We start from the raw sequence: 25,211 nt of genomic DNA on the forward strand, positions 1-25,211 counted from the left end.
AAGTGTGGGGCGGGAGAGGAATCAAAACCCTACTTTGAGACATACAAAAATTAAAATCACCTCGACTTCCTAAGCGTCTGGGTCGGCTTTTCTAAATGGGAAAGTTTTTAGCAGGCGCCGGGAAAGGTGTAGTGAAGGCGCCTGCTGTATCTCAAGAGGCAGGGAGTTCCAAAGTTCGGACGCTGACAAACCAGGATAATAATAATAATAATAATAATAATAAGAATAATAATGATGATAATGATAATAGTGATAATGATGATTATAATAATAATAATAATACTCTCCCACCTCTGAACAGTTGCTAGTCAGAGTCAATAATAATAATAATAATAATAATAATAATACTCTCCCACCTCTGAACAGTTGCTAGTCAGAGTCCCCAGCTCGGTCCCCAATCCTGCCTTTCAGAGAACTACACCTCCCAGAAGGCAACGCCTGGAAAGCGTCCTGCGCATGCGTCCCCGTCAGTCAGCGCACAGAGAAGCCTCCCGAGTTCTAGAGAGGCCCGAGCGCCCGGCGCGGCAGCGACTTCCGCTTCCGGCCAGCCTCGCTCTGGGCCCTGCGGCTGGCGGCCGAGCCTTGTGCCTCCGCCATATTGTCTGTGTGAGGCCGGCGAGGGAGGCGCGGTGGTGGCTGCTGCCGCCTCCTCCTCAGGTGGGTGGCCGTAGCGGCGCGGGGCGCCTTCCCCGGCCCGAATGGACCCGGTGGGGGGAGGGGAAAGGGCCCAGAGGCGGGAGACGGGGGAGGGCGGGGCTTCCTCGACTCCCCCTCCCCCCATTTGGAGCCTCAAGGGAGGGGAGGGGGCGGTGCAGTGGGGGGGGGGACATATATATAAAATGAGAAAATGAGGGGTCTCTGCCTCTAGAAGTGCGGATTTTGCTTCTTCGCCCCCCCTCCCCATGAGGCAGCTGCATAGTATGGCAGCCTATGGGGGGGGGAGGGGAGGCTCCCCATCCTGGGTGAGGCTGCCAGTGGATACGCCCCTGGGCGTGAAGGGAGCAGACCCCGCCTACCGACCCCCCCCCCGTGCACCAGTTGACCACTGGGACGTTTCCTTTTGTGGGGGGGGAGGGGAAAGAAAGATCCCCCCCATCCCCAATTATGTGAGTCTGGGAACGAAGCAGGACAGTCCTTTGAAAGGTGCCCCCCCCTCCAATGTGGCCCTTCTTGCACTCTAGCAAAAAAAAAAAGCTTATCTTCCCTCGCCCCCCCCCCCCATGTATGTTCTGGCATATTCTTTTGCATATGATGTTGGGTGGGGAGGAAGGAGGGGTCCTGCTGAGGGTCTGCAGTGATTCTTTTGGGGGCAGAACGGAGAGGATGTCTCCCTCAAGGGGGGCAGGAAGGGTAAATCATGGTGGATTTATGTGTGTGAAAGGTTGCTTTTACCAAGGATCTTTTGCCCCTTTCCCAGGCTGCACAGGGGATCTCTTTCTGTGCCAGAGGCTGAAGGATACCTGTAAATCTCTTTATTTGTGAGGTCCGCAAGTGCTTGAGCCTGAGCATCTTTCAGGAGGGTCCGTTGGGCTTGTGGTTCTGGGAGCTTGTTGGACGGTTGAGGATAGCCTAGGGTGGGGTCATTAATGCATGCTAATCTGCATTTCAAAAACAGAAACAAAGGTATTATCATTTCCCAGGGTTGTATTCTCTTTGAGTAATTGTGGTTAGGAGAGTTTAAAAATCTAGGGTAAATATGTGAAAATTGCTGGTTCCCTTGCCCTATCATTATGGGGGATATACGAATTACCTGGTTGGATCAGACCAAGAATTACCTGGTTGGATCAGACCAAGATCTGTCTAATTTAGCATCCTGTTTCCAACAGAGGACAACTGGAAGCCTCTAGGCACTACTGAGTACAGTGGTGCCTCTCAAGACGAAATTAATTCGTTGTGTCGTCTTGCGATTTTTTTCGTCTTGTGGAGCGCGGATTCGCTGGGTATTAACAGCTTTAAGAAAAAGGAAGCAAACTCGCAAGACGTTTTCGTCTTGTGAAGCAAGCCCATAGGGGAAATCGTCTTGCGAAGCAACGCAAAAAACGAAAAACCCTTTCGTCTTGCGAGGCATTCGTCTTGCGAGGTACCACTGTAGAGTCATCCCCAGGGAACTTGTAGAGTCCTGACTGAGGTGCTCTTCTCCCAGCTAATTCCCAAGACAAGCCTCTCTGTCTTCTTGGGACTAAGGTGGGATGGGAGGTTCTGATTGCCTTGTTCCAGCTAAATGTAGGAACATTTTCTGCACAGTTGAAGAGTGCTCTCCTCAGTTACTGTGGTGCTGATACTGTGGGGATTTCTCCCCATCCTGCAACCATCTGTATACAAAGATCAGACTAGATAGGATAGGACAGATATGTGTACCTGAAAACAGTAAAGTGTGATATTTTAAAATTGACTCTTGATCCTACAAACTTGCTGTCTGGGCTTCTGAAGTGCTTTCTGCCCTTGCTTTTCGTTTTAATCATTTGTTGTTTCTTCTTTTCATGGATCATGCCCAAGAAAGCTGTTCCTTCCTTGGTATGTGCAGTTGGTGTAAAGGGATGTCTTTTCCCACAGTGATAGACAAAAGGTATTAACTCCACACTAGGAAGTCAAGAAGCTAAACGCAAGTTAATGGGGTTAGAAATAACAGAATGTGAGGAGCCAAAGAAACATTTCCAGTGAAAGTTTCAGAGCTTCTTACAGTGTTCTAGATTCCAGTCCTCATAGCAGTTGGGGGGGGGATGAATAAAAAATATTAGATGCAGGCATAAAATGTTCAGACTTTCTGATATTTTCCCCATTGTTGGGTATGAATATATTTAGCAAGTGCCCCTTTTAGTTCTGCTCATCTTCAGCTGAATTGGTTTCCTCCTTATCCCCATGAGAACGTAATATTACTAGGTAAGAAACACTCTTTCCCCATTACCTGATAAGTTGCATCATCTCAGTTTGGTTATATATTGGAACACTTTCATTTATTCTTGTAGGAATAGCGGGTTGGGAAGTGAGGGATAGCCTGAGAATGTTGCATGCTGCCTACTGGAGCTTTTCAATCTTAGGTCTTTAGGGAGGACTTCTCCTTTCTTTACCACTAGAATAGGGAGAGATTCCTTCCCAGATTTTATTGTCAGCCCTTGCAGGAGTATGGTCCCACTACCAAGTGTACATCTGCCCTGGCTAAGTGGGCATGAGGGATGCTTCCCCAACCAACAGCATATGCAAATGTCTGCCTGTAATTTGGTGATGGTGGTCAGGAAACCCCTGGTTCCAATAAGTTGTGGTAGCTGAAGACTGATCTCTTATCTTCTACCGTGTTTCCCCTTGTGAGAGGTTGATCTCTGTTGTTGGCTTATTAGAGCTACAGGATTCTCTGCACATGCTTACCTCGTAGTTGAATAGCATTGAACTCAATGAAACTTACTGATCAGTAGGCATTTATAGGATTGCACTGCTAATTATTAATCAACTGACAATTTCGCTGGTTGATTGCAGAGACAAACTTTTAACTGATAAAGGCAAATTTTAATTTGAGGTCGAGGGGCATCCCTGTTAGTGTAAGCCTGTAGGCTAGTTCGAGTTTCTGTTGCTGTATGTCAAGAAAAATGAAGATGGCCTTGTTATCAATGAATGGTACCGTATTTTTCGCTCTCTAAGACGCACCAGACCACAAGACGCACCTAGTTTTTGGAGGAGGAAAACAAGAAAAAAAATATCCTGAATCTCAGAAGCCAGAACAGCAAGAGGGATGGCTGTGCAGTGAAAGCAGCAATCTCTCTTGCTGTTCTGGCTTCTGTGATAGCTGCACAGCCTGCATTCGCTCCATAAGACGCACACACATTTCCCCTTACTTTTTAGGAGGGAAAAAGGTGAGTCTTATAGAGCAAAAAATACGGTATTTCATGAGGCTTCCTAAATTAAGGATTTAGTGACATACAGACTTATTTAAAATTATAAGCAATACAATGACAGGCTCATCCCCAATACTTCGGCTGGATCTCCATCTTGAAGCTGGTGGCTACGATTTTATTCATTAAAATTGTGTACTGCCGTGGTGGGAAAGGCAGGGTATCAATAAATTCATAATTAAAAAAAAAATTATACTGCCTTTTATCCGAAGATCGCAGGGCAGTTCACAACATAAAAGTACAAAGAGAACACAAAATATATCGTAAAAAACAAACCAATAACTCCCCTCCCACAAACACATTTAAAAGGCCATAGAATGTTAATCAGGCAAAGGCCTGGTTGTAGAGAAACATTTTTGCCGGATGCCTAAAGATCTATGATAATGGTGCCAGGTGAGCCTCCCTGGAGAGACCATCCCACAAACGGAACCATCACAGAGAAGACCTTGCATAGAATCGTAGAGTTGGAAGGTACCATGAGGGTCATCTAGTCCAGTGTTTCCCAACCTTGGGCCGCCAGCTGTTTTTGGACTACAACTCCCATCATCCCTAGCTAGCAAGACCAGTGGTCAGGGATGATGGGAATTATAGTTCAAAAACAGCTGGAGGCCCAAGGTTGGGAAACACTGATCTAGTCCAACCCCTTGCAATGCAGGGGTTTTTTGCCCAGTGTGGGGCTCAAACACACAACCCTGAGATGTAGATCCTTTGAAAACATCTCCATGTAAGTCTTCAGCACCCTAGCTATGGTTAGGAGAAGCAGAATAAATTATGCAAAATAAGCTGATTCAAACGTACTTGGTTTACAGAATTTGGACAACAGAACACTGACTGCAAATCACAAAGTAGTGAGATCTGCAAGTGGTATAGACAGGGGTTCCTCATCTCTCTTTTTTACCATTTTGATAAGAATGTGCCTTTTGGCCTGTGCAACCACGCAAGAAAAAGCTGATTGCCCCGGGGAAAGTATCCTAAGCTGTTTGTACAGTAGAGGTTTATGCCCCGAGGAACACTTTCTTTCTTGCTGCTGATGGAAGCTAGCTTTCAAATTCTTGATTAGAATAATTAGTCGCCGCCAGAATGGAGTTTCACAAAACAATCTTAGCTTTTAAAATCCTCCTGTGCAGACCAAATCAAGCTTGAGCTCCACATAAAGCTTGCAGTGTGTTACACCCTGTGTGTGTAATGTTATGGATGACCTGCTAATAAACATGGGAAGCTTTCGTGTTGACCCCGCTCTAAAGCAGTGTTTGGGTGAACATTTCTGTGGCCATTGGGCTGTCGTAGAAGTACACAGAATACAGTGGTGCCCCGCAAGACGAACGCCTCGCAAGACGGAAAACCTGCTAGACGAAAGGGTTTTCCGTTTTGGAGGCGCTTCGCAAAACGAATTTCCCTATGGGCTTGCTTCGCAAGACGAAAAAGTCTTGCGAGTTCCTTCGGGTTTTTTCCCCTTCCCCCCCTTTTCCTAAGCCGCTAAGCCGCTTATCAGCTGATCCGCTGATAAGCCGCTTAACAGCTGATCGCTAAAAGCCGCTAAACCGCTAATAGTGCTAATCCGCTAAGCTGTCAATGGGCTTGCTTCGCAAGACGAAAAAAACGCTATACGAAGAGCCTCACGGAACGAATTAATTTCGTCTTGCGAGGCACCGCTGTATAGCCAGCAGGGCTTGGAAATGTTGCCAGCTCCATATTTTTGCTCCACCCACTTTTCTCAAAAGCCCCACCCTCCGATCCTGGCCAATCTTGGGAGATTTTTTTTGTCATTCAGTGCTTGGATCAATTTGTGATACCATGGCATGCACACTGGCTAGAGCTTGTTATCAAAATGTGGGTGTGCCTTTCTTAAATTATTCCAAATGAGAATTGCTCCTTTTGATGAGATGTGGTTCAGATATAACCCGGCTGACGCTTTGAAATTCAATATGCTTGCCTACCTACCCAATGGAAGAGTGACCTTGCATAAGGGTCTGCCTTTGCTCCCCATCTTTAACACAGTTACACCCTTTTCTTCAGGTTTCCTTGCAGAAACACAAATTCATTCTTCCCCACAGAGAGAACCCAGGTATTTTTCTTTTCTTTTTTATTATGCTGCCCTTTAGAATAAAATTTTCCAGGGCAGCATACAAAAACAGTATAAAAAAATAAATAAAAATGGTAACTAAATGCAAGAATAAAAACTCCAGGCAAGCATTAAAAGGCCTATTGCGAAAGTTAACCTTTTTGAGTTAGTCACCCGGAAAGAATGGCTAGTCATCCATTACTGGCGAGTAGCTAACTGCAAGGTTACTTGGGTCCATGTGATCTCTGCTCTCAAACTCCAATCTTGCAATTTATGAGTCTGAATTATGTTGCTCAATAAATCATGCAGATTATCTTTGTACTCACTTAGCTGTGCTTTCTGTCAATATTTAGCATTTCAGCATTGAGGCAGTGGTGGTATGGCAATAGAGGATTGAGGTGGTTGAATGTTGGAAGGCTCTAGAGAGAGAAGGTTAGGACTGGGGCGTGTGTTGTGGATGGGGTGGAGACAGAAGGATGCTAGAAAGGTTCATGGAGGTTCTGCAGCTTGCTAAAGCCCAGGTTAGTCAAACCCTGACTGGAATCATTGCCCGTCCTTTCTGAGCTCTGTATTTTCTTCATATGCTGAGATTTGCAAACTCAAATCTGCTGCAAAACCAAAGACTCCTTGCAAAAAGCACACATAAGACTTTGAGACTGGCGGCTGTTTGTCTCATTTCTGTTTTGCTCTGTTCGTGTGATGTTAGTTCTTGCATTTAATTGCAGAAGTGGCATGCTGGGCTCTCAGCAAGTGTGTTTAAATTATTTGCCACTGTGGATCATAAAGTGTGAAAAATAGGGCGAGTGAGAAAATGCCCCATTGAGATGAGTCAGGACAGTTTGCATTCCTCTTAGAGGTATAGTTCACACTCTCTGGGGAGGTGGGTACATGACACCTGCATCTGCTTATGGTACAAATTCAGAAGTCCATTCTTGAAGCTATTATGGTAAGCGATGCACTTTCTAAATAAAAATTGTGGGTTGAGGTTTTTATTTTTAGTTGGGGTTCTCGCTTCTTCCATCCCAAAGGCAGATAGCTTTACAGACAAATGCCAAATCGGATATTTTAATATTTGTATACTGTTGTTGGATCTTGGTGTGGAAGGAAGGTGATCTTAAGAGAGGTTTCTTTTAAGGTAATCCTAATTTTCTGAGCTTCCACTAGTGGGTCAGGACGAATGAGTGGACCACATGAGCAATGCTTACCACCATTAATAAAACAACTTTTGTAAGAGAAAGGGGGGAGACATCAAAAGATGCAGCAGAATGCACCTTTGCACATTTTACTCTGACTTGCTTCAGCTATGAACACTGTTAATAGTTACAAAAAAGAGAGAAACTCATCAGTTATGACTTCTCAGCTTTGCCTGTTGATTTGCAGGTAACAAAACACCCTCTCTGTAGAATTGTTAAGATGCAGGGACCACTTCCTTGCTTTTCATCTGGTCATATTAGGTCTTAAGAACGAGGTTATATGTGGTAAGTTAGAAAGTGAGTCCTATTTTGTAGTATGTGGCGGTTAAGACTGTGTTCTAATTCTGAAAGACATGAGCACTGGATTGAGTTGGTATCTTGCCCTTTGATGCTTAGGAAATACAGTGGTTCTCAACCATAGTGGCAGCTGGAAAAGATAGCCTTATCAGCTGGGTGGGGGTAGGCTGTATGCCTGAGCCCCCTTCTAATTCCTGCATGGATCCAACACAGATCCTGGAATAGCGGAAGTAGCTTCCTGGTGAGGTAATGGCCCTCTAAGTAAGGGCCATTAAAGTAACAAAGGAAGTGTCTCTGTGCCGGATACCAAATGGCTGGGCTCCCTCCCTCAATGTCTGGTAGTAAGAAAGACAGACGCCAGAGTGGGAGTTGAGTTATGTGAGCTAGAAGCAAGGCTGCTGGCTGGGCAACTGGGAGACAGAACCATGCTTGATTTCTGCTGGGATCCAAGGCTATGGCTATGGGAGAAGCAATACGTTCTTGGATGTTCATGCTGCGAGTTCAAGTTGTGTGTGTGTGTGTATGTACCGGTAAATAAAGCATCTATCACAGGGGTCAGCAAACTTTTCCAGTAGTGGGCCAGTCCACTGTCCCTCAGACCTTATGGGGGCGTCAGACTACATTTTTTAGGGGGGAAATGAACGAATTCCTATACCCCACAAATAACCCAGAGATGCATTTTAAATAAAAGGACACATTCTACTCATGTAAAAACGCGCTGATTCCCGGACCATCCGCTGGCCGGATTTAGAACACTGAGGTCCAGCGCCAAGGGCCTTCTGGCAGTTCCCTCACTGTGAGAAGCCAAGTTAAAGGGAACCAGGCAGAGGGCCTTCTCAGTAGTGGCACCCGCCCTGTGAAACGTCCTCCCACCAAATGTCAAAGAAAAGAACAACTACCAGACTTTTAGAAGACATCCGAAGGCAGCCCTGTTTTGGGAAGCTTTTAATGTTTAACAGACCACTGTATTTTAATATTTGGTTGGAAGCCGCCCAGAGTGGCTGTGGAAACCCAGCCAGGTGGGCGGGGTATAATAATAATAATAATAATAATAATAATAATAATAATAATAATAATAATCCAATTGGGCTGGATCTGGCCCCCAGGCCTTCGTTTGCCTACCCATGATCTATCATAAAGACACCACAGTCTTCTGTCCCTCATTCTGAAGAAATCAATTCCTGGTTAAGCACATGGAACCTTCTAGAATCTCACTTGGAGATTGGGGTGGCTCACAACCATGTGATCTGAGGGGCACATACCTGGAAATGTGGTTGACGTTCCTAAAAATATGATCCGGCTTGCTTGAAATAGTAAGTAATACCCAAGAATGACTATTTAGTTATAGTCGAAAGCAGAAGCATTTTTGACATTTGGAGTCTTGTCAAGAAAGTACAGAGCACATTTCTCTTAGTAGTAGCTAAGATTTGTACACTGAAAGTAGGGAAATTGGCAGCTGTCCCAGATATTATTCTGTGGTTGAAGAAAAAAAGAAAGTATGAGACCTTGGAGCAATCGAGAAATTAAGCATTAGTCAGATAACGAGACAGAAGATTGCATTTGGACAAATGCATTGCAGTGGTTGCACAGTTTTGTCTTCAGGAAACATTGTAAGCATGAAAATGGGTTTGTAGAAATAGCCTCAGAGTGTGAGATGTTTGTGTTGGCATTTGAATTTTCAATAATTGGCGTATTTTGAGTATTTCAGATTTGTTAGGAGATTGTGATCTACCTATATATTTGTGTTGCATATCATATTTGTCTTTTCCATGTTGTTCTGCATTTTATAAGTAAACTGTGTGTGTGTGTGTGTGTCCGTTTCCCCCCTTTCAGCGTGCAGTTGTGCATGGGAGGTGTGGCTTTCTTCCTGCACCCAAAGCTCTTTCAAGCTTGGAACACCTGTGGGACCCAGACATGCCTTTGCTTTCCCTTCAGGTCTGAACTGTTGTGGTTTAGTTGTGTGTCAAATGAGTGCGCACTGCACCTGGCAGAGGCCTTCTCTCTCCAGCTCTAAGCTACTGGGGGAGGAGTGAGGGCTTATTGTCTTCCCCCTCTTGATAACTCAAAGCTTGGAAACAGAAAGATGAGCATATATCTCTCTCCCCCCGCCATATCCCATCCCATGCAGTGCTTGAGACATAGCACCCTGCCCCTTGGGAAAAGGATGTTCTGATGCCAAAACCTGTTGAGCTGTGATCCTCAGGGTTTGTGCGACTCCCTTCTACATCACTGCTTTATACATGGTTTGAGACCTGGTTGTCTTGAAGGATCACCCAGCCCAACATAAATTTGCTTGTAGGTTTGAGATGGTCTTTCCAGACCCTTCTCCTGACGCCTTGCTGTTTAAAGGCCAGGGCTGTTTATCCCTCCATTCTCCAAGGCTTTTAATGCTCCATAGTCAGTTCTGCTGCTTTAAGGTCTTAATGATTTTGCTGCCGTTTTTCACAATGCTCTCTCTTGTTCACCTAGGTTTTGTTTGTGAGCCATCCTGAAAATGCCTTAAATTATAAGGTAGGGGAAATTGTTCTTTAAAAAATGAACTTTAGAGTACGGTAGTATTTAGGAACTAGAACTTCTGTGAATCACCTTTACAATGAGCCATTGCAGAGTTTGACAGACCAGTTGATCCAGCTTAAGTTGTGGGTGGGCTAGTTAGAGGCAGATACGTTTTTCAGAGGAATGGGAAGCAGGATTCCAATGCCAGCCAAGGCAATGGATCAGGCTGTTTCTCAACTGATGGAAAGGGAGAAGTTTTTTCCCCTTCTCATATAATACTTTGATCTCTGGGCCGTCCAGTGAAGCTGAATGTTGGACAGACAAAATAAAAGACAGATAAAGTAGCGCATAAACTGTGGAATTAGCATCCACAAAAAGTAGCAGTGGCCACCAACCAGTGTTAGAAACCGATATATAAACTGGGCATCAAATGGCTCCTTTAACCAGGGTTACAGTCGCCAAAAAGGAATGCCTAGTTGCCATTTTGGGGCCAGACAGCTTTAGAGTCGTATTTTTCAATTTGATTTTTTGGTTCCTGAGATTCATTCTGATGGTGCAGATAAAATACTGTATTTACTCGAGTCTAATGCACCATCAAATTTAATGCGCACCTCAATTTTCAGAACCTTGAAACCAAAAAAAGTACCGTATTTTTCGCTTTATAAGACGCACCAGACCACAAGACGCACCTAGTTTTGGGAGGGGGAAGAAAAAAATATTCTGAATCTCAGAAGCCAGAACAGCAAGAGGGATCACTGCGCAGTGAAAGCAGCAATCCCTCTTTCTGTTCTGGCTTCTGGGATAGCTGCGCAGCCTGCATTCACTCCATAAGACGCACACACATTTCCCCTTGCTTTTTAGGAGGGAAAAGGTGAGTCTTATAGAGCAAAAAATACGGTATTTGCTGGCGAATGTCAATGTGCCGTTGATTCTAATGCACACCTTAATTTTCGCAACGTAATTTGGCCAAAAAAGGTGCACATCAGATTTGAGTAAATATGGTATAACAGGATTCTACAGGATGTGTTGATAGGGTGTGAAAACAGTCAAGATCCAAGGATCCCCAAGCATGCACCTCCAGATGGTAGAGATGTTAGGTGCCATCCTGTAACCCAGGCGTCTTCACTTGATCACAAGTGGCCAATAGCCAGTTGCAAAATGCGCCCGCTGATATCCTCCCCTTAGCTGGGTCGTGCCTTTTATTTTCCATAAAACTTACACAATGCAGTCCACTCATTTCTAGTTCCTGCCAGTGTACCTTGGCGCTTGCCTCTCCAGGCCAGACTCAAGAATCAATTCATCGGGCCAGTTTGGAGAGAAAAGCCTGCTTAACTGTGCTGCAGGAAGCTTTCCTCAAGTCAGGGCAAAGCCTTGTGTTTAAGCGTTAGTCTCACAGCCACGGGCGACAAGGAATTGCATGCATGTTGAGTGAAGGAGAAGGAGGGATCAAGTACTCTGTCCCTCCCCTTAGAAGCACGTGAACTATGAGAGGAGAGAAACTCCCTTGTTTGCAACCGTGTACGAACGCTGAAGGTTGTTGCAGGAGAATCAGAGCTCTCTGTTTTTGCCTCTGCCAGCCCCCAGCAGGCTAGCACAGATGCTGGCAGGTTAGTAAGTTTTGTGGACTTTAAAAAATATATACAAGGATGCTTTTAGATGGAGCTGTGAGGGAGCGATATTAGGATATCTTCCCAAGGAACAACTTTTCTCTCTTCTCTGTTTGGGAGCACAGCCTTTCAAATGTGGCAATGTCCCACCCTCCAGGGGTTATCCAGTTTCATCAGCACCACCCAGCTCCCAGGCTTCCTGGCAATTGCGGCCTCCCAGGGATCCTACTTGCCAATATGCTAATACTCTGACTTTGTTTCATGGCCCTGGGCTTGTTTGCACTAGCACGGCAGAGAGAGGAGGCTTCCAGATTGTACATTTCACTCTGTTTCTAGCGGCAGGCTGCTAAAGAGAGCCAGCGTGGTGTAGTGGTTCAGAGCGGTAGTCTCGTAATCTGGTGAACCGGGTTCGAGTCTCCGCTCCTCCACATGCAGCTGCTGGGTGACCTTGGGTTAGTCACACTTCTCTGAAGTCTCTCAGCCCCACTCGCCTCACAGAGTGTCTGTTGTGGGGGAGGAAGGGAAAGGAAAATGTTAGCCGCTTTGAGACTCCTTCGGGTAGTGATAAAGCGGGATATCAAATCCAAACACACACTCTCTCTCTCTCTCTCTCTCTCTCTCTCTCTCTCTCTCTCTCTCTCTCTCTAAAGCGGTTGTGCTTAATTTTGAAAATGAGCTGATTGAGCACCAGTTTCTCTTTTAAGGACTGGAAAAATCCAGTTTGTTTGGGTGACTAAAACTTTGATGCTGCTACCTAGGAATTCTGAATAGTTCTTCAGCTTTGGTTTCCTGCTCAGGATATTGGCTCACGCAGGGTAATGCTACAAGATTTAGAATAAAAGGTTCAATGAAGAAATTGCTATATTGCTGGGAAATCACGGGAGAGTTATTTCATCAGCTGAATTTTCCAGCTTAGTAGCGTTAGAGCCAAGCCCCTGGCGCTGGCCACCAAGGCTGGCACAGTATTTACCAGGAGACTTGTTTTTTCCCTTTTCCCGAGCCAACTTGGGGTTGGGACAAGAGGGTCAAACACAGCATTAAAAGGAACCCCCTGGAGTTCATTCTGAGCCAGAGGGACAGGGGAATTGTTCTTCTTCCGCCCTTCCAATCTGCTTTGGCAGTTGCATGTTAAGGCTGAGGGGAGGAAAAGACCAGGTGTCTGACTGGAAGGAGGAAGAAATGGGGATGAGGAGCAGCACAGCAGCGGCTCAGGCCGGAGTTTGAGGAAAGACAAGCTGTGAAGCCTTGGGTAGCAGTGTCGGCTGCTTTGCTCAGGGCTGGGAGCCGTCTCAGTAAGAGCTCGGCTTGAAAGGCAAATCCTGCACAAAAGAACTTTAGAGAACTGGTGATGGTGTATAAAGGAAGGGAAGGATTGGTCGGTAGAGAGCTGGAAAGCAGGATAGTCATTCACTGAGATCCTCCGTGTGCCAGGCCAGAGCAGCGTGATGCCGGAAAACGTGTCTGCACATGTCCGCAGCACTGGCAATCGCTTCTGCGCATGCCCAGACACCGGAAATCGCAGCTGTGCAGAAGCGATTTTCAGCGGCTGGGCATGCACAGAAGCGATTTCCGGCACCGCTGACATGTGCAGACGCAATTTTTGGCATCTGGGCATGCGCAGAAGCGATTTGTGGAGCCGCAGAAGAGAGTCCCCGTGCCGCGCTGCGCTGGTTTAGCACAGCACACGGGGACTCGCCGGGTGGGCGGATCAGTTCAGGGGCTGCTCATGGGCCAGTTAAGTGACCCTCATGGGCTGCTTCCGGCCCATGGGCCTTAGGTTGCCGACCTATGTCTTAGGAGAATCCTTGTTTTGATTTGGGGGTACTTGGATATTGTGCTGCACCTCTCCCATAAAACACTGACTCCACAAATATTAGGCTGGAGAGAACAAGCCTAACAGCTATATGTTCTAAGAGGAGAAGCTGAAAGGCGAAGATTCTTTTCTGGCTTCAACAGAGGAGCGGACAGATTCATGGAGGAGAGGGCTATTGAAGTCAGCTAGGCATGATGGCTCTGCTGTGCCTCCACAGTTGGACGCAGCAATACTTCTGAATACCAGTTGCTGGAACCTGCAGGAGGGCCGAGAGCTCTTGTGCTCGAATTCTTCTTGTAGGCTTCCTGCAGGCATCTGGTTCGGCCACTGTGAGAACAGGATCCTGGACTGGGTGGGCCATTGGCCTGATCCAGCAAGCTTTTATGTTCCCCCCTCCCCTGGCTCAGCTAGAGAAGCCTCATTGACAGCAGTCAGTGAGTGAAAGACTGGCTCCGAGGCACAACTCTTCAAGCGCTGTGATGGCGTCAGTAGGGTTCCTAACGGGGCCAGAATAGTTTCTTCACTGGGAATGCTTTACTGTGCAATTTATACAGTCTTATCTCCAGCTATCTCCCTCCTGCAGAGTTTGCCCTGTGTGAGAAGGACCACATTCTCACTCCCCAACCCCTGCTGTTTCCATGGGCGTAAATGTTCAGTATGGATCTGTCCTGAGGTCAGGTGGGGGGGGGCATAAGCACTTAGCTGTTGTCACCATGTAGATACCCCTCGAAAGCTAAGGCAAGCTGTGTCGCATGATGTGTCCTAGCTAGAGTTATCTGCAGACAAATGGGGAGGGTGTGGTTAGGGTGGAGAACACAGTGACATCTCCTCGTCTAGAGGATTTCTAGATTTGCCAGTAAGTGCTCTGTCATGAGTGGTTCAGATATGGTGTGGGAGCTGTGAATGCCTCCCTTCTCTTCAGTTTTATGATTTTGCTCCCTTGGAATTAAAAAAAGTAAGGTGGTGGAGCAATGGACAAGAAAGGGAATAAACATTTAATTTTGTGGCCAGAGTAAAAAGGAGGCAATGAGATAATAATAATAATAATAATAATAATAATAATAATAATAATAATAATAATTTTATTACTTATACCCTGCCCATCTGGCTGGGTTTCCCCAGCCACTCTGGGCGGCTTCCAACAAAAGATTAAAAATGCATTAAAACATCAGTCATTAAAAACTTCCCAAGACAGGGCTGCCTTCAGATGTCTTCTGGATGTCAGATAGTTGTTTATTTCCTTGACATCTGATGGGAGGGCGTTCCACAGGGAGGGTGCCACTCTGCCTGGTTCTCTGTAGCTTCTCACAGTGAGGGAACCGCCAGAAGGCCCTCGGCGCTGGACCTCGGTGTCCGGGTTGAACGATGGGCATGGAGATGCTCCTTCAGGGATGCTTCTCTGTGTGATGACTGTTCTGAGTTTGCAAGACCAGTACGAGTGCTCCATCCTGAAAGCCGCGTGAGGTTTGGAAATGGCTAAGCCCCCAAGGCCAACTCTCTTCGCAAAGAATGGGAAGAAACATGGGGAAGGGGTTTTCTTTTCACAAAGGGGGAAGCCCAGCAAATGGTAGGTTGAGGGCGATGACAGCAAAGGAAGAGGCAATTGTTTGCGTTTCAGCGTAACCCTTGGCGGCAGGGGAATTTTGACATTCTGATCTCTCGTTTTAGTCTTCTGTTCTGCACATCACAAAAGTTCTAGGTCTAATAGTTTCGGAGCTGGTATTGACAGCGTGTGGGCAAAGCCTCTGAGCAACATTCCCATAAAGGTAAAGGGATCCCTGACCTTTAGGTCCAGTCGTGACCGACTCTGGGGTTGTGGCGCTCATCTCGCTTTATCGGCCGAGGGAGACCGCATACAGCTTCCGGGTCATGTGGCCAGAATGACTAAGCCGCTTCTGGCACACCGGAGCAGCACACGGAACGCCGTTTACCTTCCCGTTTACCAACCCCGACTCTGGGGTTGTAGCGCTCATCTCGCTTTATCGGCCGAGGGAGACCGCATACAGCTTCCGGGTCATGTGGCCAGAATGACTAAGCCGCTTCTGGCACACCAGAGCAGCACACGGAACGCCGTTTACCTTCCCGCCGGAGTGGTACCTATTTATCTACTTGCACTTTGATGTGCTTTCGAACTGCTAGGTTGGCAGGATCAGGGACCGAACAACAGGAGCTCGCTCCGTCACAGGGATTCAAACCACCGACCTTCTGATCGGCAAGTCCTAGGCTCTGTGGTTTAACCCACAGCGCCACCCGCGTCCCCAGGATTTCCATAGAATCAGGGAATTGTAGAGTTAGAAGGGACCCCAAGGGCTTGCATTGTTGTTCCCGCCCAGCCTACCTCACAGGGTTATTGGGAAGATAAAAGGGAGGAAGAACCAGCTTTGACCCCCATTTTAGGCGAAATCTTGACTCATTTATATGTCTGGGCCTTTGGGGCTTAATTGGGCTTAGACTCCAGAGTGGCATTATTAGCTACTGCTTTTTTAATATTGAGTCAGCATTTTAAATGCGTTCATGAAAATTGTTTTGTTTTATGTTGTCAGTTGCCCTTTGATCCCTTATGGAAGGAAATGGGGGATTTGATGAAGATGTAATAGATGTGCCTTGAAATGAGCAGCTTGGAGGAAAGCGGGGGCGGGGGGAAGGATATAATGCAATAAGGATAAATTTTGCAAAGTAATCAAAGAATTGCAAAATTGCTGAACTTCTACTGGTCATAGAATTTGGTTTATCTTGGTTCAGAAGTCATTATTATTATTTTAGGGAGATGTAGAAGCAGTGCCGAGTGGAATTGGAATAAATTATATCCAAATGGTGTTGGTGTCAGAAAATTGGGGTTCCCAGGCACTGGAAGGTTTTGACAACCTTTTCAGTCTCTCAGCCATTTTAATATTTGTGGAACGTGAGTATTTCATTTCAGCTGCTTAAGTGGAAGCTATTGGGTCCAAAGTTCAGATGGGGTTGGCCTGGATTGGAGAGTGTTATGATCTAGAAATGTTATGATTGCAACTGTAACTTGACACAGCCCGGGAACTTTTAAGAGAAGGTGTGTAGAACAGTTTCTTTCCATGTTGTATTACAATTTAAATTCTAGCATCTGAAAATACATGGATTGGGTTGTGTCTTTCGTTTTTTGTGTAGTGACTTTTATTGGCCCCAAACTGAAATATATTAGCCTTTCAAGGTTTGCTTTGAATTGATCTCATAATATGTTTTGATACATGCTGGAAGCCACCCAGAGTGGCTGGGGAAACCCAGCCAGATGGGCGGGATATAAATAATAAAATTATTATTATTATTATTATTCATATTATATTATTTACAGAAAAGGTTGTTGTGCTTCATTTATTCAAAGCCATCCTTTGACAGACATAATGGATTGATTTACTGTATATTTCGCTCTATAAGATGCACCAGACCACAAGATGCACCTAGTTTTTGGAGGAGGAAAACAAGAAAAAAAATATTCTGAATCCCAGAAGCCAGAACAGCAAGAGGGATCACTGCGCAGTGAAAGCAGCAATCCCTCTTGCTGTTCTGGCTTCTGGGATAGCTGCGCAGCCTGCATTCGCTCCATAAGAGGCGCACATATTTCCCCTTACTTTTTAGGAGAGAAAAAGTGAGTCTTATAGAGCAAAAAATACAGTAAATAAAGGACAGTTTTAAGTCAAGCTTGTACTTGCAGATGCTCAATAAGAAAAGGACATATTTATTGCATGAAATCCTTAAAACATTCTTATTGTACCTAGAAGGGCATTAACTATATCATTCAATAGCACACAATATTTTTACTAATTTAAAAAATGGTGCAATGATTTTACTCTCATTCGCGGGGGCCTAACTTCAGGCAATGACCTAAGCCAACGTTTCCCAAACTTTGAGTCTCCAGCTGTTTTTGGACTACAACTCCCACCATCCCTAGCTAGCAAGAGTGGTCAGGGATGATGGGAGTTGTAGTCCAACAACAGCTGGAGACCTAAGTTTGGGAAACCCCTCTAAGCCCTTTGGACTCTTCCCCAGCCGCACCCACTTCCAAGCCCTGTTTTGCATCCTCCTGGTGTGTTTTCATCTACCTGCAATGTGTGCTTGAGCTGCGGCATTGCCTCTTGCTTCCTCGGATGGAGGGCAGAGAGGATACATGTGTCGAAATCGGCCAAGTGTACAAAGGCAAAATTTGCGTTCTTTGCTCGTCCCAGTTTTGCCTCTGGCCCCAGCCTCTGAATGTTGTCCTTCAAGCTGAAAGAGGTTTCCCATCGCTAATCCAACTAGAGAGGTTAATTGCAGAAAAAGAGAGAGGGACCTGGTCACACAGCACATTCAAACACAGTGGGCACTATCCAACTACAGTGGTGCCTCGCAAGACGAAAAGAATCCGTTCCGCGATTCTCTTCGTCTAGCGGTTTTTTCGTCTTGCGAAGCAAGCCCATTGACAGCTTAGTGGATTAGCGCTACAGCGGTCTAGCGGCTTCTAGCGATCAGCTGTTAAGCGGCTTAGCGGCTTAGGAAAAGGGGGGGAAAGCGGGGGAAACCCGCGGGGACTCGCAAGATTTTTTCGTCTTGCAAAGCAACCCCATAGGGAAATTCGTTTTGCGAAGCGCCTCCAAAACGGAAAACCCTTTCGTCTAGCGGGTTTTCCGTCTTGCGAGGCGTTCGTCTTGCAGGGCACCACTGTAACTTGTTCCACCAGCCCAAATATTTCTACTTGCACTATGGAATGCCCCCCCACTTTGCTCCGGAGGGTTTGGAAAACCTGCTCCTTCCCCCAAAACAGATTTTGGGGGCATACAGGGGGAGGAAGTTCTGTTGCACAAGTGGAAATCCTTACTCTGATGAAATGTGTTAGTTGGGGTACCACCCAGCGAAAACAAACGATGGTTTAGTGTGCTTGTGCAGAAATGGCGGGTTCTTCATTCCTCACTGCCTCACACTTGTGGGGAAGAAGCCTGATCCGAACCTGAGCTTATGGTTTGTTTCCTCCAAACAAGCAATAAGCCAAGATCACACTTTGCTTCTGCTCACGCTTTAAACAGTGATGAACAAACCATAAGCCCAGGTTAAGCCAGACAGTGCCCAGTGGTTTCCCTGAAGCAGGAACGGGGAAGAACGAAGAGCCTTTAGTTGCAGCAACCTGCTACTCATTCACATTAAAGCAGGGTTAATAAACTACAGTTTAATGTGACATTCCAAGCAGACTGCTCTCACACACGTATATTGTACCTTTATTTCAAAACATGGATTTCTGTTCATCCCTCTCTGTCTATTTACAGAAGCAGAGCAAGGCAATTTGCCGGCCGGCCGAAATGCCCAGGTTCTTGTAGAAACAAGTAGTTAGTAAGCAGAGCAGCGTTTCCCCCATTAAATGGGAAATAAATGTTCATGTTTGGTCATAAATATTTATTATCTGAGTGCTGAACAAATTTCCAAGCTTTTGGTAGAGTCTGCTGCTAATACAAAGAGAGTACATGACTGCAGATGAGCTCAGTGATTCTGGATAAATAGGTGGTCGCCTCTTCCAAGGCCGGTGATAATTAGTGATTGCAAACTGCATTTGGCCTGACTTGGAATTGAGCTCGGCAAAATATTCGATGGGAAATTACATAGTGGTCTCTCTCCCCCCCCCCCCCAGCTCAGTTCTAAGATCCAGGCCCTGTTCTGATGATACAACCATCCCTTTCCCTTTCCACTCTTCCTAGCAAGGATTGGGATGGAGAGCAGAAATTAACATATATGAGTACAGTTGTGCTGGTAGAGCAGTTAATTCAGAGAGATAGCAATGGTTCCATGTTCTGTGGAGCTGCTGAGTCATCCAGATGTTTTCCTTGCTGGCAAGAGATGCTCTGCAGATGTTTCTTAGCTCTTGTGCTGTCTTCAAAGGATGGTGTAAATGCAGCTTCATAACAATCTAGGTTACCCTTGTATTGTGCGTAGAGGACAATAATTACTACTCTGGACTATATCAAGTCAAAAAACAGAGGCAGGGCCCTTACCCAACAGTGTTTGCTGAAACTTTGCAAGTCCTGGACGGATGCCGGGATCATCATCTTCTTCTTCTTCTTCTTCTTCTTCTTCTTCTTCTTCTTCTTCAACAACAACGATCACTTGTAGCCGAGTAAGATTGTCTTCCATAAACACAGCTTTAACAATGAGTCCGTAAGTGACTGTGGAGGCCAATTCTGGATCCACACATCCTTCCACAGTGGGGGCATTTGTTTCCGGGTGTGAGTTGATTACACCGTGGATTTGCCAAGTGTGCCTTCCTTTTAGCACGTTTCTCCCTTGCGTCCTGAGTTCGAGTGTCTTCAAAGCGCATGACACCTTTGGTAAAGACTGTTCTCCAACTGGAGCTCTCGCAGGCCAGTGTTTCCCAGATATAGTGGTGGGCTGGATGAGGGCCAATAAGTTGAATTAATTCTGATAAGATACAGGTCCTCTGGATGACCACACTGATTGGCGGAATTGGCCAATCTACCATTCTGCTTTTGCAAGAACTCGACCGTTCAGTGTGGCAGTGCCTGCACTTTGGAACTCCCTGCCTATTGATATCAAGCAAGGGCCTTCACTGTACATTTTTCAGTGCCTGCTGGAAACATTCTGGTTTAGAAAGGCCTACCCAGATGCTTAAAAAGTTGAGGCAATATTTATCTGTTTCAGTATTTTAACTTTTGTATGTTTTAAAGTATGGCTGTCATGTTTTCTTGTGTGTGGTTTGTTTTTTTTTGTAAACCACTTTGAGGTGGTTTGTTTGTTTGCTTGTTTTGCAATAGAACCGTGTATAATTATTATGGAACAAATAAATACATGAGTAGTTCTCAGCTGAGAACTGAGTAAATTGCTTATTCTGGGGCGAGGGGATTGCATTCACTATTAAAGAACAGGTGTATAGTCTGGTGGTGCTCCTAAAACCAGCACTCACCTTGGAGGCTTAAGAGGCTTCTGCTACTAAAAATTTCTTTTACCGGCTGCAAATATTCCTGAGCAAGAAGAGCTTTGCCGCTGTGGTGTGCAAGCACTGGTAACCTGGAATCAGCGTTCAAAATTTGCCAGGCACATTTTGCACCTGACTTAACAGCCACTTGCGACCAAGCGAAGGTGCCCAGATGCCAGGATGGTACCTAACGTCTCCACCATTTGGAGGTGTGCACCTGGGCATCCTGGATCTTGACTGTTTTCACACATTAGCAACACATCCTGTAGAATTCTAGCCGTTATATTTTATCTGCACCGTCAGAATGAATTTCAGGAAGGAAAAAGTTGTGTTGAAAAATACGATTTTCGAGCCATCTGGCACCAAAATGATAGCTAGGTATTTTGTTTTGGCGACTGTAACCTTGGTTTAAGGAGCCATTTGGTGCCTAGCTTATAGTATATATCTGAGTTTCTAACACTGCCTTGAATTGGTTACAGATAGGTAGCCGTGTTGGTCTGCCATAGTCAAAACAAAAAAAATTCCTTCCAGTAGCACCTTAAAGACCAACTAAGTTAGTTCTTGGTATGAGCTTTCGTGGGCATGCACACTTCTTCAGATACCTGAAGAAGTATCTGAAGAAGTGTGCATGTATCTGAAGAAGTATCTGAAGAAGTGTGCATGCACACGAAAGCTCATACCAAGAACTAACTTAGTTGGTCTTTATGGTGCAACTGGAAGGAATTTTTTTTGTTTTGCCTTGAATTGGATTACTGTAATGCACTTTATGTGGGGCTGCCTGTGAAACTGGCTTGGAAACCTCAGCTAGCGCAAAACTGGGCTGTAGTCAAGAGTGGCCTCATACGAGTATGTAACACCAGTCCTGAAAGAAGAACAATGCCAACAAGCATCCTTCAAGCTACTTGTGTCGGTTTGTAAATCCATATGCAGCTTAAAACTTACAAAATTATATCGAGGAATGAGTTTAGGGTGCTATTTTCTCTGTCCAGTTAGTTATCATCATTGCAGATTTAAACGGTGATCGCGACTCTCTCACTTTTGGCAAGGAGAAACATTTTCCAATTTATTGGCCTTAATTGGGCGCCCAGGCCATGTTGCTTCTGGAGCTGGGAATTTGTTAAACTTTTAATCGTGTTTGGCCTGTTTGTTTTGCTAGAGTAAATAGCAGATGTTTGTCTGCAGGATGGGTTTGGGATCAAATTGCCCTCAGCCTTTGAGAGAGAGAGAGAGAGAGAGAGAGAGAGAGAGAGAGAGAGAGAGAGAGAGAAGAAAGAAAGAAAGAAAGAAAGAAAGAAAGAAAGAAAGAAAGAAAGAAGGAGATAAAGGGCAGAAAATCAAAACAAACACATTACCTCCAGGGGAACACCTGACACTGGAGTCGCCTTACTGAGGTTGCTCCCCCTCCTTGGCATCTTGAACATTGCAAAGGAACCCTGAGACGTGTACTGTCCAGGGAGTCTGTTATCCAAACTAACAAACAGGGCACCCTTGGGGAGCAGGGAATGAATTTCTCAGCATTACTGTATGATCCTGCTTTTGCCAAGTTCAAAGTGCCGGAATGAATTGCGATCTGAACCAGAGGAGAGCTTTGGAGATGAACGGTGCTCAGATCCTTCCAGGCAGCAATATCTCCCATCCGCAACCACCCTAAAACTGACCCAACTTGCCGTGTTGCTGTCAGAATGACAATATAATGCGCATGAGGCACACTGAATGCTGAAAAGCGTATAAATGCTGTTATTACGCATTTCTTGATTTAGATTGCATCAGCAAATAGAGAAGTTGTTGCTGTTTGTGTGGAGTGTGGCTCTTAATATTATAATTACAATGGAGAAGTGGGAGGTTCAGATCACCTGTAGCAAACCTAGTGTGATGCTATATTTACAACTTCGAAGGGCAGTTAGGAGTTCCATACTTCTGATTTGTAGTTCAGAGCCAAAGGATACATTAAGTGTGCATTTGTATGTATGTGTCTTTTGAAAAATTGCCACGGTGGTCTCTAACCCAAATCAGGACCACAGGTGGGGGGGGGGATTAAAACCACCTGTTCTCTAAAGTGGCTATTTTCCCCTGGCGGGAAGCTGCAATTGCAGTTTTTTGAAGAAGAAAGAACCACACCATGTAAATGCTCATTTAACATAATGTGTAGTTTGGCTCTCAGTCCCATTGCCATCATGCTACATTAACTCTCATAAGGACCATGCAAGAAGAGGACACCACCCCTCAGCTTAAAAGGTGGAACGTTCCCTGGGATCATGTGGGGTCAAACCTTTGCAGAATTACACACTGCCTCCATATGCCTGTGCTAGTGGTTAAATGTGTGTATTTATCCTCGCATGGGGTAGTGTTATACTTGGGTGGTTGCCATCGCTGGGAGATACAAAGGAAGGAATGCTCAGCAAACATCTTTGCTTGTGTACCATCTGTCTGCTTTCAGCCACATGACATGACGGAAAAGATTCCACGCTAGAGCTTTCGTTTCTTTCAGTAGCGTTATTCACCCACTTTCTTCCACAGACGAACATTCTTTCCTCTTTGTAGATAGAGCCAATATGGATGGAGCTTTAGAATTCTTCTCTGACAGTGAAATCTTTTCAGTGTTCATAGCTGAAAAAGGAATCAATATGTCTTTCTCCTCTCTCCACCCCTTCCAGCAAGTCTGTCAGGTGTATCTGGGTATTGTTTTTGTTCGATATTATGGTATGGTTTTTTTAAAGTTTTTATATTGTAAACTGCCCTGGGACTTCTGGATGAAGGATGGTATATAAAGTTAAATAATAATAAAAAACCGCAATAATTTCATGTGACAATTTCTGGAGTTAAGACCTTGAGTCTAGGAATTGCCTGAAACTTTCACAAGACTTACACTGCAATCTCATGTGTGTTTGTTTCAGAAGTGGATCTTTACCCTAAGGAACTAAGGGGGGAGATTTTTTTTAATGGCAAAGGCTGCCCTTTGAACCCAGTAGAATGATTTCGTAGGTTTGAGAAGCTAGCCAACAAGCTTCCTTTGGTGACTGAGTTATGTGCTCACAACCTGCTGCCTGATGAAAGCATGATGTGCAAGATCCCCTCTCCTGATTTTGATGTTTGTTGTAGCAATCTCAGAGGGGAAACTTGCTTTTGTCCAGACAGGAGAGTGAACAGCCCTTCTGCTTTCCTGAGTTCCAGAGGTCTTTGGGCAGGATTGGGGTCATCTTCCCTCTGTGCACCAGGATTCGCAACGACTGTTGCAGCAGCAGTCGTCCTTTAGCTTTTGAGCACATTCATGCTTGAGCCATGCTGTGCTTTGGAGATGCTGAAAAGCGAAGGACACAATACGATTTCTTGCTGCTTTTAAGTGTCTACAGATCCCAGTGCAAAGTGGCCTCCCTTCTCCTTGGGAGGAATCAAGCAAAGTAATTTCACCTGTACCATGGAAAGAGAAGACCACATGCTGCTGCTTCTAATCCCCTCTACCAGGATGTGGATCATTAGTAGAGTACCCATCCCAATAGCTAATATTTGGGGGGAGGGATTGGTGATGGCACACCAGAAGAGGGATGCTAAGGTTACATTCACTTTAAGAGGCTGACCCAGGTTTGAAAAAGGCAATTCCATGCTAGGAATCACCAGGAACGGAATCGAAAATAAAATTGCATTGAAGCAGGTTTATGCAAATCTTTGGGACACCACACTTTGAATACTCTGTACAGTTCTGGCTGCTGCTAGAAGGATATTGTAGAACTAAGAAAATGGCAGCCCAATGATCACGTGGCTGAAACGACTTCCCTGTTTGGAGCTATTTATTTGGGGATGAAAGCAGATAAGGGGGACATGCTAGAGTTGTATACAATTAATGCTTGATGTGCAGAAAGTGAACAAGGGAGAAGCCTTTCTCTCACACATATTTCTGGATCCCAGGACCATCCAGTAAGAGATTCAGGGCTGCTGAACCGTGCTGAACACACAGAAACTCCTTTGCCTCTCTTGGGAGGGATACCTTTGTGTGTCTGGGGAAACATGAAAAGCAGTGTTTGTATAAGATGCCCCAAACACAGTGAACACGGAAATCGCCAGCAGTCAAGTAGAATGATCCGCTACCTCTAGAAAACCGATTTGAATGCCAGAAATAGTTGTTGTGGAAGGACAACTTCAGCAAATGCTGATTGCAAGGCTTCCATGGAAGTGTGTCATGTCTGTGAGCAACGTATGTATTATAATCCCATTGTTTTAGGGTGTTGTTTTTAGGTATGACTCTCTAGACCAGGGGTCAGCAATGCGCAGACCATGGGCTGGATGCGGCCCACAAAGACCGTTTTACCAGCCCACGAGTGGCGCCGAAATTACATCTGCGCATGTCCAGGCGCCGGAAATCGCTTCTGCACAGACGCGATTTTCGGTGTCTGGGCATGCAAAGAAGCAATTTTCGTCATCGCTCTGTGCCAGTCCGGCCCACAGACGATCTCTGTGGGAGTCATCCGGCCCATGGCGGGTAAACCTTGCCGACCCCTGCTCTAGACCATGCTTCTATCCAGATACAATTTGAAGAGTTAGCATTAGGCTCACCTAGGGTGTCTATTGCAGTTAGGGGTCCCCATAGGCAGTGTGATAGCTAGTGATGTTAAATTCTGGAGATTCTCAATTAATGAGAATATTAGAAAATTTGCATTTAAAATAGGAGAGTATTCATTTCAATGCATTGAAAATGATATAATTTGTTAATATATGTGTTTATTTATGGGTAAAGTTGTTCAGATGGCAGCCAAAAAATGGGGCAGTGCTGAAGATGATTGACAGTGTGGATGGGATCATGGGAATGGGAGGAGTCTAGAAAACTCTTTCTTATTGGTTAGCAGGTCAGCACTGTTGACATATAGGGAAACTTATTGTTTAGTAAAGGAACCACAGTGAAAATATATAAGCACAAGCCTACTTGTCACTTGCAAGTAACA

The 25,211-nt window shown here is 45.4% G+C and overlaps 1 protein-coding gene across 2 annotated transcripts in view; it reads left to right on the plus strand.

Annotated features, from left to right (window-relative positions):
* Positions 1-528: 528 nt before the first annotated feature.
* The window catches only part of CSNK2A1 (casein kinase 2 alpha 1), a 46,564-nt gene continuing 21,881 nt past the window's right edge, over positions 529-25,211 (plus strand). Inside the window, exons 1-2 of one of the 2 annotated variants that reach the window (XM_081917151.1) lie at positions 544-657; positions 9,906-9,947. The gene's annotated coding sequence lies outside the window, so the exon portion shown is untranslated. Of the gene's footprint in view, positions 658-9,905; positions 9,948-25,211 lie in introns of both variants that reach the window. The other variant, XM_081917150.1, reaches the window with a different exon arrangement.

Source organism: Podarcis melisellensis (assembly GCF_964234715.1).
Source record: "Podarcis melisellensis genome assembly, chromosome: 6".
NCBI classification, from domain to species: Eukaryota; Metazoa; Chordata; class Lepidosauria; order Squamata; family Lacertidae; genus Podarcis; species Podarcis melisellensis.